Source organism: Bombina bombina, chromosome 11 (assembly GCF_027579735.1).
Source record: "Bombina bombina isolate aBomBom1 chromosome 11, aBomBom1.pri, whole genome shotgun sequence".
Taxonomy (NCBI): Eukaryota; Metazoa; Chordata; class Amphibia; order Anura; family Bombinatoridae; genus Bombina; species Bombina bombina.
Window position 1 is genome coordinate 102288743 of NC_069509.1, and position 16659 is coordinate 102305401.

The 16659-nt window shown below is 39.8% G+C and overlaps 1 protein-coding gene across 3 annotated transcripts in view; it reads left to right on the forward strand.

Annotated features, from left to right (window-relative positions):
• Positions 1-1769: 1769 nt before the first annotated feature.
• Positions 1770-16659, forward strand: part of ANTKMT (adenine nucleotide translocase lysine methyltransferase) — a 232528-nt gene continuing 217638 nt past the window's right edge. Inside the window, exon 1 of one of the 3 annotated variants that reach the window (XM_053694780.1) lies at positions 1770-1887. The gene's annotated coding sequence lies outside the window, so the exon portion shown is untranslated. The remainder of the gene's footprint in view (positions 1888-16659) is intronic. The other 2 variants (XM_053694779.1, XM_053694781.1) reach the window with 2 other exon arrangements.

A 16659-nucleotide genomic window follows, 5' to 3' on the forward strand; every position in this document is an offset into this window, starting at 1 on the left:
CGGCGAGCTGCCCTTTAAGGCTGCGCTGGGTGTGCATGGTGTAAGCTGTTCCATTAATGCTGTGTGTGTGGTGCAAGTTGTGAGTGTTGTGTGTGTGCAGGTGCCCCTGTCCCTTTAAGACAGAGTATCCCTTTAAGGCTGTGTGCGTTGCATGCAGATGCACACTGTTATTGCTCCCTTTATGACTATATGTGGTGTGAGTTTACCCACTAACGTTTGTGTGTGCCTGCCCCTTTAAGACTGTGTGAGCAGGTGCCAAGCTGCCCTTTAAGGTTTCACTGTGTGAACAGTACTGGGATCTGTCCCTTTAAGACTGTGTGTGTGTGGTGCTAGTTGACCCTTTAAAGGCTGTGTGGGTTTTTGCCTGTCCCTTTAAAGGGACACTGTACCCCAAAAAATTATTTTGTGATTCAGATTGAGCATGAAATTTTAAGCAACTTTCTAATTTACTTCTATTATCAAATTTTCTTCCTTCTCTTGGTATCTTTATTTGAAATGCAAGAATGTAAGTTTAGATGCCGGCCCATTTTTGGTGAACAACCTGGGTTGTCCTTGCTGATTTGTGGATAAATTCATCCACCAATAAAAAAGTGCTGTCCAGAGTACTGAAACAAAAAAAAAGCTTAGCTGCCTTCTTTTTCAAATAATGATAGCAAGAGAACGAAGAAAAATTGATAATAGGAGTAAATAAGAAAGTTGCTTAAAATTGCATGCTCTTTCTGAATCACAAAATATTTTTTTTGGGTACAGTGTCCCTTTAAGACTGTATGACCAGGCGGTGAGCTGCACTTTAAGGCTGTGCTGATCATTATTTTCTTAGCAGGTTGTACTTGTGGTACTGACAGGACTGCTTTAAGTGTCTGTGTACAGTAAACAGTTACAAATGTTTATACATTTGTAACTGTTTACTGTACACAGACACTTAAAGCAGCAACCCTGCAGACTGAGGGTTTGATACAATGTATCCATGTAGGTGAGCAGAGCTGGCTGGCTGGGGAAAATCTATGGGGGAAACAGGGACTTGACACCCCAAAATATGTCTCCCCTTTTTGTTATTGGAGACACAAACATTGCAGTATTGTTGGTAGCCCTCATCTGAATCCCCATACCAATTTTCGAAGTAAAATAATGCTAATATGGCCAAGAAAATAAATTAGAATGCTAAACTAAGATTTTACCCAGATTGGTCACAGTAAAAGTTATTTAAATTGGCAATAGTATACCAGTGAGTTTAGAGCGCTCCAAAAATTATGAAAAATAGAGCCCCTAATGATTGTTTTATGTTTAGAAATGAAGAGCAGAGTCATAGTATTTGCATAATAGCTCCATAACTCCATAACATAGCTCCGTTGTTGTTTTTTTACAGCTCCCTGCTATCTGGCATCTGACTTACAAGCTCATGAGCATCCACTAATTATCAAGAGCTGGAATCCCCAGCAATACACATACTTACATTGATTAGCACACATAAACAAGTTTTATATTAGAATAATATGGCATAAATACTATAAATTCCTATGTGAGGTAAATATATCCTCTCATACATGTCCTGTATTAACCACTCAAGATAAAAAAAAAGTACATAAGAAATGTATTTCTCCACCTACATCCAAAATGTAAAGTATTTTTCTACCTGTATGCCAATTAGACTTATTGAGCCATTTCTAATGCCATGAAGAGACTTATTTAAAATGTGCCATTTTATGACTCAGTTCCTTTACTAATTGTGGTTTAGTTCCCATCCATATATGGAACCTGACCACTAGGGGCAAAAGGTTCCACAACAATATGGGAACTAGATTATTCACAAAGAACGAAATAGATCTCATATGATGTAACTACGTTTTCACTCGGGAATTATATTGAATGCCCACCTCTTTGGTCAAGGTAAGGAGCTAGGTGAAAGAAAAGCATTATATGCTGTTGTGATGATAGATTAATGGGGCTAGTTAGGTAATGCGTGATTATATAAGAGGCTTGCCCAGAAACGTATCTGTCACTGAAGGAACTTACTCTGCTGCTCTTTAAATGGCTGCTAAATTCCTCACTGTGACCTTGGATTTAGTTTAAGAGATCGTTATCTAAAACAAGACATTGAGTCACAAAGCTGTGTGTGGCCCAAGTATATAACTGGAAGAACCTTCACATTGTAGATTGAATAAACTGTTAGAAGTTAAAACATGTTTGAGGCTATTACAGTCACAGAGAAAATATTACCCTATGGTTATTTGATTAATTTGTTAACTGTATAATATTCCTTACTTGATACTGACATTTTCTGAAATTACCAAAGTTTATTACAGGTTTACTAAGATACCTGTGTGTGTAATTGTTTACTGTTCACAGAGATTTAAAGCAGCCGCCCCTACCAATACAAACCGTACAGTCACACACTGCTGAGAGATTCATCTTCACAGGCTTTAAGGTTCAAGTCCCCGAACGCTCAAGGTCTTAAAGGGACAGACACACACACAACCCACACAGACAACCCACACAGCCTTTAAAGGCACAAGCCACATTACACGCACGGTTCTAAAGGGACAGTTCACAGTATGCGCATGTACACAACCTTGTGCGTTCTCAATGTGTTAAAGGAATACAATGCGCACAACCTTAACCTCTTAACGACCACAGCACTTTTCCATTTTCTGACCGTTTGGGACCAAGGCTATTTTTACATTTCTGCAGTGTTTGTGTTTAGCTGTAATGTTCCTCTTACTCATTTACTGTACCCACACATATTATATACCGGTTTTCTCGCCATTAAATGGACTTTCTAAAGATACCATTATTTTCATCATATCTTATAATTTACTATAAAAAAATTATAATACATGAGGAAAAAAAACACACTTTTTCTAACTTTGACCCCCAAAATCTGTTACACATCTACAACCACCAAAAAACACCCATGCTAAATAGTTTCTACATTTTGTCCTGAGTTTAGAAATACCCAATGTTTACATGTTCTTTGCTTTTTTTGCAAGTTATAGGGCCATAAATACAAGTAACACTTTGCTATTTCCAAACCACTTTTTTTCAAAATTAGCGCTAGTTACATTAGAACACTGATATCTTTCAGGAATCCCTGAATATCCCTTGACATGTATATATTTTTTTTAGAAGACATCCCAAAGTATTGATCTAGGCCCATTTTGGTATATTTCATGCCACCATTTCACCGCCAAATGCGATCAAATTAAAAAAAACTTTAAATTTTTAACAATTTTAGGTTTCTCACTGAAATGATTTACAAACAGCTTGTGCAATTATGGCACAAATGGTTGTAAATGCTTCTCTGGGATCCCCTTTGTTCAAAAATAGCAGACATATATGGCTTTGGCGTTGCTTTTTGGTAATTAGAAGGCCGCTAAATGCCGCTGCGCACCACATGTGTATTATGCCCAGCAGTGAAGGGATTAATTAGGGAGCTTGTAGGGTTAATTTTAGCTTTAGTGTAGTGTTGTAGACAATCCAAAGTATTGATCTAGGCCCATTTTGGCCAAATGCGATCAAATAAAAAAAAATGGTTTACTTTTTCACAAACTTTTTCACAAACTTTAGGTTTCTCACTGAAATTATTTACAAATAGCTTGTGCAATTATGGCACAAATGGTTGTAAATGCTTCTCTGGGATTCCCTTTGTTCAGAAATAGCAGACATATATGGCTTTGGCGTTGCTTTTTGGTAAATAGAAGGCCGCTAAATGCCGCTGCGCATCACACGTGTATTATGTCTAGCAGTGAAGGGGTTAGCTTGTAGGGAGCTTACAGGGTTAATTTTAGCTTTAGTGTAGAGATCAGCCTCCCACCTGACACATCACACCCCCTAATCCCTCCCAAACAGCTCTCTTTCCTCCCCCACCCTACAATTGTCCCCGCCGTCTTAAGTACTGGCAGAAAGTCTGCCAGTACTAAAATAAAAGATATATATTTTATATATATATATATATATATATATATATATATATATATATATATATATATATATTTTAAAAGGCCATATTCTGCTGTGTAGGATCCCCCCTTAGTCTCCAACCTCCCTGATCCCCACCCCAAACAGCTTTCTAACCCTCCCCCTCTACCTTATTTGCGCCATCTTGGGTACTGGCATCTGTCTGCCAGTACCCAGTTTACAATAAAATGTTTTTTTCCCACTTTTTCACTATTTTTCTGTAGTGTTGCTTCCCCCCCAAAGACCACCCCCCACCCCCTCCCAGATACCTTAGATCCCAATTCCCTCCCTCCTCTCTCCCACTTTATTTTCCAAAATGTTCCATAGTGTAGCGTTTCCCACCCACTCCCGCCCCGTGCACGCACACGCCCCCGCCGCCGTGCGCGCTCCCGGTGACTCCGCCCACGATACCACCCCCCTCTAACTGATTGCTCAAACCGATGGCCGCCCACCCGCCTCCCACATCGGCTCCCACCCACCAACAATCACGGCCATCGATGTCCGATGCAGAGAGGGCCACAGAGTAGCTCTCTCTGCATCGGATGGCTAAAAACTGTTATTGCAGGATGCATCAATATTGAGGCATTACTGCAATAACTGGAAAGCAGCTGGAAGCGATCAGGATCACTTCCACTACTTTCAAAGACCAACGACGTATGGTGTAATTCCTCTTTCGTTAACTGCATTTTTTTGCAGGACGTACCCCATACGTCGTTGGTCGTTAAGGGGTTGAAGGGACACTAAACCCAATTTTTTTTTATTTGTGATTCAGATAGAGCATGCAATTTTAAGCAACTTTCTAATTTACTCCTTCTATCAAATTTTCTTAATTCTCTTGGTATCTTTATTTAAAATGCATGAATGTAAGTTTAGATTTTTTTTTTTGTTGGTCAACAACCTGGGTTGTTCTTGCTGATTGGTGGATAAATTCATCCACCAATAAAAAAGTGCTGTCCAAAGATAGCAAGAAAATGAAGAAAAATTGATAATAGGGGTAAATTAGAAAGTTACTTAAAATTGCATGCTCTATCTGAATCATGAAAGAAAAAAATTGGCTTGTGTCCCTTTAAAGGGATGATCAGTCTTAAAGGGACAGGTGGCCACATACATACACACACAAAGTGCATTTATAACTCACACAGTCTTAAAGGAAAAGTCACACACCACAATCTTAAAAGAACAGGCACACACAACACACACAGTCTTAAAGGGACAGATCACAGTATGTGCACACACACACACTTCCATGCTCTCAAAGTCTTAAAGGGACAGACACAAACAACTCACACAGACTTAAAGGCATAGGCACCCAGACTTTATGTTTTAAATCTTTTTATTTCAAAATTTCAATGATATAAACAAAAATAAAGCCATGTTCGACAAGTAAATTATTCATTATTGCCCATCAGAAGCGATCTAGTATTCCCCCTTCTATATGCTCATTAGAAAATTCCCTCACCCTGTATGGGTATCTTGTTTTCATGTTGGGGGGTCAAAAACAGAATAAATTTGTCGCTTGATGAATCATTTTCCATATACTTGTCCAAACAAAACCTTAACTAATAACGTGATATTAGTATTTAACTGAATCAAAAATATACATAAAAAAAATAAATACAAGAACAAATTAAATATAAACCACCCAAGAGTATTACTCCCTAATCTGGAAAGAAAAGATGAGAGCGGGACACCGAGACCTCCATAATCTCCCTGTGACTACCATTCAATATTCTTGTCGGCTCTTATTTATCTGAGAATCCCTTAAGGATCCAATAGAACCAGATTCTGTCATAGGTTTATTTTGTATCTAAAATTTTAGCTGCTGAGTTGTACATTTTATATATTGTAGAAATCCTATTTATGATCTCTGACCACGTAGGTGCGTTTGTTTTCCAATATATTGCAATGCAAACTCTTGTAACAGTGCATAGTATTCTTATGAAAGTGTTTATATGTTTGTTATATTTACGTATTGGTTCATGTAATAGGGATTGGTGCATAGTCAACTCTATCTGTTCCTCTAGTAAGTCGCTAAGTAAGTGTGATAAGTTATCCCAGATTGGCTTGATTCGCTCACACTCCAACCACATATGACAGTAGGAGCCCATGGCCCCACATCCTATAGCATTGTCTAGTATTGGTGGAGGTACCTAATAGAGTGTGTGGCCCATTTTAAATCAAAGTTAGTTTCTATTCTCTTTTTAGTGAGTTGTGGCAGGTTCAAAGACAACGCTTCACATTTATCTAGGTTTACATTATATCCTGAAATCTCTGCAAATTCATCTAGTAATTTGTAAAGGTTGGGTAAAGATACTAGGGTTTCGTCAGACTAAGCAGTATGTCATCAGCGAATAGTGATAATTTGTATTCCTGGTTCATAATCTCCACCCCAAGATACATTTGGGGAAGACCTGATTTTAGCTGCCAAAGGTTCAATACATAAAGCAAAAATGAGAGGGGATAGCGGACTAGTATCATTTAGTATGGGAATTTTTTTTTATCTATACCCCGCCACTGATACGTGAGACAATGGCGTCAAGTATATTACTTGTATGGCTTTAAGGAAGGATCCCTCAAAGCCCATGTGAGCCAGCACCACTCCCATAAACCCCCAATATAGTCTATCGAATGCCTTCTCTGCATCCAGGGTTAGAAGCAGAGAAGGCATTCGTTTCCCGCCCAAGCATCAAATCAATCAACCTTCTTATGTTATCCTGTGGCTTCTCTCTCCTTAATAAATCCCACCTGATCTGGATGTATCAATGAGGGCAACACAGGTTTCAATCTATTGACTAGTATTTTGGTAAGGATTTTGAGATCTTGATTAATCAGTGAGATGGGACGGTAATTAGGGCATAGTCTGAGATCCTTTCCAGGCTTTGGGATTATAGGTATACCCCGCTCATACAGAGGGTTAGGGACCGGAGCCCTGCTGTAAATTGAAAACCGCCTTAAAGTGAAACAAGGTGGTTTTAGCTTTCTTTTTACTTGCCAGTGTGTTTAAAAACTTGAAAACATGTTTGAACTAACATATTAGGGGTGCAATAGTGCTACGTTTAGTAAAACACTAGCACAGCACACTATTCAATTAGTATTCAATAAATTCCGTACCTGTAAAATAGTTACAATGACTGTAGTAAAATTTGCCAGACTATAACACTGAGACACACATTGCACTGTAATGCTGTAAACAGAGTGAACTAAGCATAATAAAATGGTGCCAGTCACTTTTCTCGCAATCTCACGATGATTACAGCACTGTTTTAAAATCCTTGGAGGTTGAACTTCAGCTCCACAAAGTGCTGTATTAGCGAAACGCTGTAAAGTGAAGCGCTGTAAAGTGAGGTATACCTGTACTATTATTTTAGCTTGTAGCATTTCAGAGGGGATAATTTGACCTTCTAGGATATGGTTACAAAAATCTGTAAGGTGGGGTGCTAGGGTATCTTTAAATGCTTTATAATTTTCGCTAGCAAAACCGTCCGGCCCCGCTGCCTTCCCTGTTTTGATAAAACCTCTGTCTTTGTTATTGGAGCATTAGGTGACTCTATCTGTTCCCTAGAGATAAGTTGTAAATTTGCCTCTTATAAAAATCTCTTAGTTTTTACACCCAAATCTGGAGAGGATTTCACTTTTTCCCCATCGTATAGTCTGCCGTAAAAATCGCTGAACGCGTCTACTACTTGTTGTGGATATATGGTCAAGGTGCCGTTGAAGAGAAAAATAGCAGGGGCGCTAGATAGTCTACATCTTTCTCTTAGTTTGTGCTCTAAATATCTATCAGGTTTGTTTGCATAAATATAATATTGAGTTTTCAATTTCTGAATTGCTCTTAGTGATTGTGTTTTTAATAAGTCCGCTAACTTGTGTCTTTTAGTTTCCAAAGAGGCCAAAATGCTGGGCTTCTGTGTGAGTTTATGTAGATTTTCCAATTTCTCAATTTCTCTGTGTAATTGTGCTATATGAGTTTTGTATTGTTTGTTTGGATATGACTTACTTTGTATGAGTAACCCTCATATATACTCTTTGTTTTCGGCCCATGGAGATATCAGGTTAGTGGTAGACCCTGTGTTGTGGGACCAGAATTCGGTTAATAAGGTTGTGAATTTGTCCAGTCTCAGTGGATCCTTAAGATGTATTGGATCAAAAGTCCATGTTCTAATCCTCTGTTTATCTATCACCTCCTCCAGTGGCGGTTCTAGACAAATTTTACTGGGGGGGCCAAGGTGGGGCCAGTGTTTAATCAGGGGGGCACATTAAAAAACGGAAACAAAATGATATATATATATATATATATACATACATACATACACACATATATGCACACATCCATTTATATATATATATATATATATATATATATACACATATATATATATATACATATATATATATATATATATACAGGGAGTGCAGAATTATTAGGCAAATGAGTATTTTGACCACATCATCCTCTTTATGCATGTTGTCTTACTCCAAGCTGTATAGGCTCGAAAGCCTACTACCAATTAAGCATATTAGGTGATGTGCATCTCTGTAATGAGAAGGGGTGTGGTCTAATGACATCAAAACCCTATATCAGGTGTGCATAATTATTAGGCAACTTCCTTTCCTTTGGCAAAATGGGTCAAAAGAAGGACTTGACAGGCTCAGAAAAGTAAAAAGTAGTGAGATATCTTGCAGAGGGATGCAGCACTCTTAAAATTGCAAAGCTTCTGAAGCGTGATCATCGAACAATCAAGCGTTTCATTCAAAATAGTCAACAGGGTCGCAAGAAGCGTGTGGAAAAACCAAGGCGCAAAATAACTGCCCATGAACTGAGAAAAGTCAAGCGTGCAGCTGCCAAGATGCCACTTGCCACCAGTTTGGCCATATTTCAGAGCTGCAACATCACTGGAGTGCCCAAAAGCACAAGGTGTGCAATACTCAGAGACATGGCCAAGGTAAGAAAGGCTGAAAGACGACCACCACTGAACAAGACACACAAGCTGAAACGTCAAGACTGGGCCAAGAAATATCTCAAGACTGATTTTTCTAAGGTTTTATGGACTGATGAAATGAGAGTGAGTCTTGATGGGCCAGATGGATGGGCCCGTGGCTGGATTGGTAAAGGGCAGAGAGCTCCAGTCCGACTCAGACGCCAGCAAGGTGGAGGTGGAGTACTGGTTTGGGCTGGTATCATCAAAGATGAGCTTGTGGGGCCTTTTCGGGTTGAGGATGGAGTCAAGCTCAACTCCCAGTCCTACTGCCAGTTTCTGGAAGACACCTTCTTCAAGCAGTGGTACAGGAAGAAGTCTGCATCCTTCAAGAAAAACATGATTTTCATGCAGGACAATGCTCCATCACACGTGTCCAAGTACTCCACAGCGTGGCTGGCAAGAAAGGGTATAAAAGAAGAAAATCTAATGACATGGCCTCCTTGTTCACCTGATCTGAACCCCATTGAGAACCTGTGGTCCATCATCAAATGTGAGATTTACAAGGAGGGAAAACAGTACACCTCTCTGAACAGTGTATGGGAGGCTGTGGTTGCTGCTGCACGCAATGTTGATGGTGAACAGATCAAAAAACTGACAGAATCCATGGATGGCAGGCTTTTGAGTGTCCTTGCAAAGAAAGGTGGCTATATTGGTCACTGATTTGTTTTTGTTTTGTTTTTGAATGTCAGAAATGTATATTTGTGAATGTTGAGATGTTATATTGGTTTCACTGGTAAAAATAAATAATTGAAATGGGTATATATTTGTTTTTTGTTAAGTTGCCTAATAATTATGCACAGTAATAGTCACCTGCACACACAGATATCCCCCTAAAATAGCTAAAACTAAAAACAAACTAAAAACTACTTCCAAAAATATTCAGCTTTGATATTAATGAGTTTTTTGGGTTCATTGAGAACATGGTTGTTGTTCAATAATAAAATTAATCCTCAAAAATACAACTTGCCTAATAATTCTGCACTCCTTGTGTGTGTATATATATATATATATATATATATATATACACACACATATACATACACACACACACACATATACATAAATACACACACTAAGTAGAATTAGAAAAATTAAAAAAAGAAGAATATGCCCTTAACTAGTGCTACATAGTTCAGATAGCACATTCAATGAAAATGGTGTCAAATAATTATGTATATATATTAGAAAAATAAGGAAAACACTCCAGCAGTCATTATAGAGTTGTGGAGGTGAGAGGGCAGACTTACATCTCTTCTGGCAGTGTACAGGCTAGAGAGAACGTCTGCAAAACAAACCAGTGACACTTCTGGAACTCTTGTCTGCAGACTGCAGCTGTAAGATGCCCTGCCCCCACAACAACCTGGGAACTGTAGCACATCTCTGAAAGGAGAGGGGGCACAAGTTTTACTTCACTTTGTTAACCCCATGCTTTGACTAGACAGCGTTTCAGGGACATGGAAGCAGATAAATAGCCTTGATCTTGTCCGGAATTTTTCAGTCATCTCAGTGGCCAGCACAGGGGGGGCCCCCTGTAGAACCGCCCCTGACCTCCTTCAAATGAAGGGACAAAATTGAATGGTCTGACCATACACAGGCATGAATTGTTGAGGCTCTGATTACAGGTTGTAGGACCCTACTTAAAAAAAAGTAGTCTATTCTGGTGTAGCTTTTATGGGCTGATAAGTATTTAGTGGTGTCTGAGGTATTTCCGTATAGGGTAAACCAGGCATCGATCAAATCATGCGGGGCTACATTTTCTAATATGTTGCCTACCAATCTGTTATGTCTCTGATCTTTAGAGGTAAGTTTGATAGTGGTTTCTGTTTTTTTTTTTCCATGGTGATTTTAAAGTCTCCTGCTAGTATGACTTTGCATTGAGACCAATTGGTCAGTAAGCTTGTGATGTTGCGAAAGAATAAATGTTGGTTGTCAATGGGGGCATATATGTTACACAAGATAATGTCTGAATCTGAAATTTGACCTTTTATTAACAAGTACCTGCCTTCTTTGTCCACTATGGTCGATTCGTGTTTGAATTTTAATGAGGAGTGAATGAGAATCGAAACCACTCTTTTTTTTCTATCCGTCGTTGCATGATAGTGTTGTGTGTAATTTCTTGACCAATACCTCGGAACTTGTGTTTTAGTGAAATGTGTCTCCTGTAGAAAGATTATATTAGCCCCCACATTCCTGTATTGACTCATAGCTGTGCAGTGTTTAACGTCCATGTTTAACCCTCTCACATTTTGTAAAACAAGGTGAATATGTTGTGTCATAGATTGAGTGTAGAGAAGTCAGTCTGTGAAATCCCACTGCTTATGAGTAGTGTATAGCTTACCCCTTTGTATACATAGTAGCTTTTCCCCAAAGAAAGACAAGTAGGGTGGAGTCTTTGGCTTGGGAGAGTGGTCTCGGTTTTCCTGCAGAACTTAAAATAAAAAGTTAATAACATGCATAACAAAAGAAAATAACAATGTGTCCCTCTGAAGGGATGGATTTTTAGTAGATTTAACATCATCTACTTAATTTGAACTAGAGCTGCCTAAATTTGTAATTACATAAGTAAACATTCAAAATCAGCAAACAATAATGTATTTAGTAGGCCCAAATACAAGAGTATATTAAATGTCAAAACCTAGCAACCTGTAACTTAATGATTATCTCCTAGTAGAAAACCAAAACTGTGTTTCCTCTCTGTTTATAGTGTCTATGTGCACCTCCATAGATTGTCGTAGCCTGTATAGGTCCCTCCACCCTATCTCATTTCTTGGTTCTCTTCCGGTTCACTCTTTGAGGCATTGGAGGTTGATGGTATTGGTTCTTCGGTGTGAATAGTTGGGGGGGGTCAAGGTTCAATAATTTGCATATTGCAGGTATTTCCTCCACTTCTCTCAAGGTAATAGTTCTATTATCCTTTAAGATATGAAGAGCGAAGGGGGAACCCCATTTGTATTTTATTTGAGGTTTTCTCAGGGTTGTTGTCAGCGGGCGAAGCATACTTCTCCTTTGGAGTGTTCTTATACTCAGATCTTGGAAGAATTGTATATAGTGCCTTGAAACTATTTCTGGAGGCTTGTAGGATTTTCTCCTTATCTTGGAAGGATGTGAATTTTATTATAACATCTCTGGGAGGGGAATCCCTCTTGGGTTTTGCCGTTAAAGCTCTGTGAGCTCTTTCTAGCTCATATTCTGAGTCCTCTTTATCTCCAGTGATATGCTTGAAGAGCTGTTGTAAATATGGTTTAAGTTCCAAGTTAGTGATTGTTTCTGGTACTCCTTTAAGTCTTATGTTATTTCGACGACTCCTGTTCTCCAGGTCGTCAACCTTGTCTTGGATTTCTGTAAAAGCTTGTTGTTGTGCTGAAAGGGTTTGAGAGACAGAGGAGAGTTCTTCAGTGACAGCCTCCCTATGTTCCTCCAGTAGTTCTAATCTTCCTCCTAAGTCAGCAATGTTCGATCTTATTTCAGTAAGGCTAGATGTGACAGTCTTGTGCATTGTGTCCATCTTTTCCCACCGCCTCTCAAAATTCATGTTTATGTCTTGTTTGGATACCAGTTCACATATGCCGGCTTTTGTTGCTGGAACTAAATCTTAGTCTTGTGTGTGGAGCGCTTGTTCTTTTTCAGAGTCTTCCTCAACGTCCATTTCTGTTAAATCTGAGTTTTTAGAATTTTTAGGAAGTTTGAAAAATTTGCTTACCACTGTCGTTTTGTTAGATTTGTCTGCCTTTATAGGTTTTCTGAGAGACATCTTAATATGTCTCGGGTTTTATGGCTCTCCCTCCAAGTGATAGAAGTGACATTGCCTGTCTCTAAAGAATCACAGTTCTGAAGATTTAGTGGGGAGTTATTCCTTGACTTACTACTTAGGCTGGGAAATGTCTTGCCTCTTTGTACCCCCGCTATTAAACGGTTAATTTGGCTACCTGCACTCCCTCTAGGATTCTAAGAGATAGCTGCCCCAACTTTATTCACTGTGTTAATCTCTGCAGATCATTTCTATGACGGCTTATATCTGGTGTAAAGTGATTACCGTATCAGGGTTTGCTTCCTCCCTTTATGTTGTCCGCTTTGTTTCCCAGTTTGTGGTTCTAACTGCACTGCCTTTCCTAAAGGTTGCTCCCGCTCCGCCACCACCAGAGTCCGTGGCTTAGGCCTGTCACTTTTTGGCGCGGTTCTGCTTAGGTGTCAGTATTCCGGTCTAACGGCTCCAGCAAAGCAGATCATTTTCAATCTGCACTCCCTCCTTACTTCACAGACTTCTAGTGTCCGTACTAGGTGAACATGAGGCCCTTTACCTTGCTCTCACTGCCAATTTTGCTTTCTTGCAGCCTGGAGCTCGGAGATTATGCAGCCATCTCTTAGCTTAGTTAGGCTCCGCCCATCGGCATCCAGTCTTTAAAGGGACAACTTGACATCACATGCACAGTCTTAACAGGATAGATCACAGTATGTGCACACACAGAACCTTGTACATTCTCAAAAAAATAAATAAAGAGTCCAGCACACACAAAACACACAGGATTAAAGAGAAAAAGAACAGAAGTTTGCACATACACACTACAGAGCTGTTTAAAGTGATTGTAACACCTAGCGTTTTTGAAAAGCTAGAATTTACCAGTGCAACAAATAAAGAGGACTTCTTGTCATGCTGAAAGTTCCTTTATTTGTCTGCAGTGTATGCAGTGCTGAGCGCCTCCGGCCGCCCAAAGCAGAACGCTATTTTTCAGTGAAGTGATCTTAGCCAATAGCGTGCTAGCCATACAGCATAACGCTACTGGAAAATAAAGGAACTTTCATTGTTGCGCTAGTAAATCCTAGCATTTCACAAATGCTAGGATTTACCTTCACTTTAAGGGACAAGTTACACCAGTGCAATGGTAAAAGCACTCAAACACCAAAGACACGCAGCCTTAATGGAACAGCTGACACCATATACAGGGACAGGCACACACTTTTGTAAGGGCACCTAAATACACAGAGCCTTAAAGGGACACTCAGTCTTAAAGAGACAGGCACACATCCAATGCACACAGTGACAATGGACACAGAAACAACTTACACCACGCACATTCAGGCATAATTGTAAAGTCCCACAGACACACGGCCTTAAAGGGAAAGATCAACCCACGCTCACACGCACTTAAAAGGAAAAGACACACCCACATAATGCACACAGCTTTAAAGCACACTAAACACACAATTTTTCTTTCATGATTCAGGTAGAGAATACAATTTTAAACACAGTTCCAATTTACTTATATTATCTAATCTACTTCATTCCTTAGATATCCTTTGCTGAAAAAATAACAATGCACATGGGTGAGCCAATCACATAAGGCATCTATGTGCAGCCACCAATCAGCAGCTACTAAGCCTATCTAGATATGCTTTTCAGCAAAGGATATCAAGAGAATGAAATAAAACAGATAATAGAAGTAAATTAGAAAGTTGTTTAAAAATTGCATCCTCTTTCTAAATCTTGAAAAAAAAATGGGTTTCATGTCCCTGTAAAAGGATAGCTCATACCACACACTGTCTTAATGGCACAGTCACACTCACAAAAAGCACATAGCCTTAACATAACAGCTAACACCAAGCACACACACACCTAGATTACGAGTTTTGCGGTAAGCTGAAAAAGCAGCGTTAGCCGGGTCTAACACTGCTTTTTTACGCCCGCTGCTATTACAAGTCTTACAGGTTTAGGGTCCCCGCACACTTTTTTGGCCTTACCGCAAAACGACTTACGTAAACTTCGTAAACCCTTTTTTCTATGGGACTTCCATAGCGCTGGTATTAAGAGTCTGTCCTGGTAGGCCAAAAAGTGAGCGGTACATCATCTACCTCCAAGATCCCTAACGCATTTAAAAGTCAGTAGTTAAGAGTTTTATGGTACAACGCCGTAACATAAAACTCATAACTAAAGTGCTAAAAAGTACACTAACACCCATAAACTACCTATTAACCCCTAAACCAAGGCCCTCCCACATTGCAAACACTAAAATAAAATTTTGAACCCCTAATCTGCCGCTCCGGACATCGCCACAACTATAATAAACATATTAACCCCTAAACCGCTGCACTCCCGCCTCGTAAACACTAGTTAAATAATATTAACCCCTAATCTGCCGTCCCTAACATCGCCGCCACCTACCTACACTTATTAACCCCTAATCTGCCGCCCCCATCGTCACCGCCAATATACTAAATGCATTAACCCCTAAACCTAAAGTCTATCCCTAACCCTAACACCCCCTAACTTAAATATAATTACAATAAATCTAAATAAAAATTACTATCATTACCTAAATAATTCCTATTTAAAACTAAATACCTATAAAATAAACTCTAAGCTAGCTACAATATAACTAATAGTTACATTGTAGCTAGCCTATTGTTTATTTTTATTCTACCACCCACACAACCAACCCCCCCCCAAATAAAATACTAACTAAAAAACCTAAGCTCCCCATTGCCCTGAAAAGGGCATTTGGATGGGCATTGCCCTTAAAAGGGCAGTTAGCTCTTTTGCGGCCCAAACCCTAATCTAAAAAATAAAACCCACTCAATACACTCTTAAAAAACCTAACACTAACCCCCTGAAGATCGACTTACTGTTCTGAAGACCGGACATCCACCCTCAATGTAGCAGCAGAAGTCTTCATCCAACCGGGCTGAAGTCCTCAACGAAGCCGGGAGAAGTCTTCATCCAAGCCAGGCGAAGTGGTCCTCCAGACGGGCAGAAGTCTTCATCCAGACGGCATCTTCTATCTTCATCCTTCCGGCGCGGAGCGGCTCCATCTTCAAGACATCCGATGTGGAGCATCCTCTTCAAACGAAGTCTTCTTACTGAATGACGGTTCCTTTAAGTTACGTCATCTAAGATGGCGTCCCTTAGATTCCGATTGGCTGATAGAATTCTATCAGCCAATCAGAATTAAGGTAGAAAAAATCCTATTGGCTGATGCAATAAGCCAATAGGATTGAAGTTCAATCCTATTGGCTGATCCAATCAGCCAATAGGATTGATCTCGCATTCTATTGACTGTTCCATTCAGGGGACAGAGGGCATCCCTGCCGGGTGCCATTGGAAATCGAAAATGGAGCGGTTTGGAAGCCTAAACCTCTAACCATAGCCATCGGCATGGAGTAAAGGGCTTGGATGGCATGACAGGTGGCATGAGGAAATTTAAAGGCTCTACGCGTTTCCCAGAGATAAACCCATCTAACTCGATCAAAGGCCTTCTCGGCATCCAAAGAGATAACCGAGAAAGGCTTATTCATTCTTGTTGATTCACATATAACATTAATAAGATGCCTAGTGTTATCTGGACCCTCCCGATTGTGTATAAATCCCACCTGATCTGGGTTGATTAAGCTAGGAAGAAGTTTGCAGATGCAGTTGGCCAGCAATTTGGAATAAATTTTGATATCCACATTGATCAGAGAGATCGGTCTGTAGTTAGAACACAATGAGGGGTCTTTGTTTGGTTTAGGGATCGTGACAATGATAGCTTCCAGGAACTCTTTTCTAAACACTATCCAGGTGACAAGTTCTCCAAATGTCCCTGGTGTCTCAAAGTTAGTCTCCCAACCTTGTAGAGGGAGTGCGTCTAAGTGAGGGGAGGCAAAGATAACCTTTAGTGTTAGCTGAAGATCAGGGAGGTAGAGCATGAGGTCGAAGAGAGTCTTGAATCTGCTGCTGGGTTTTCATCCCCTTGGG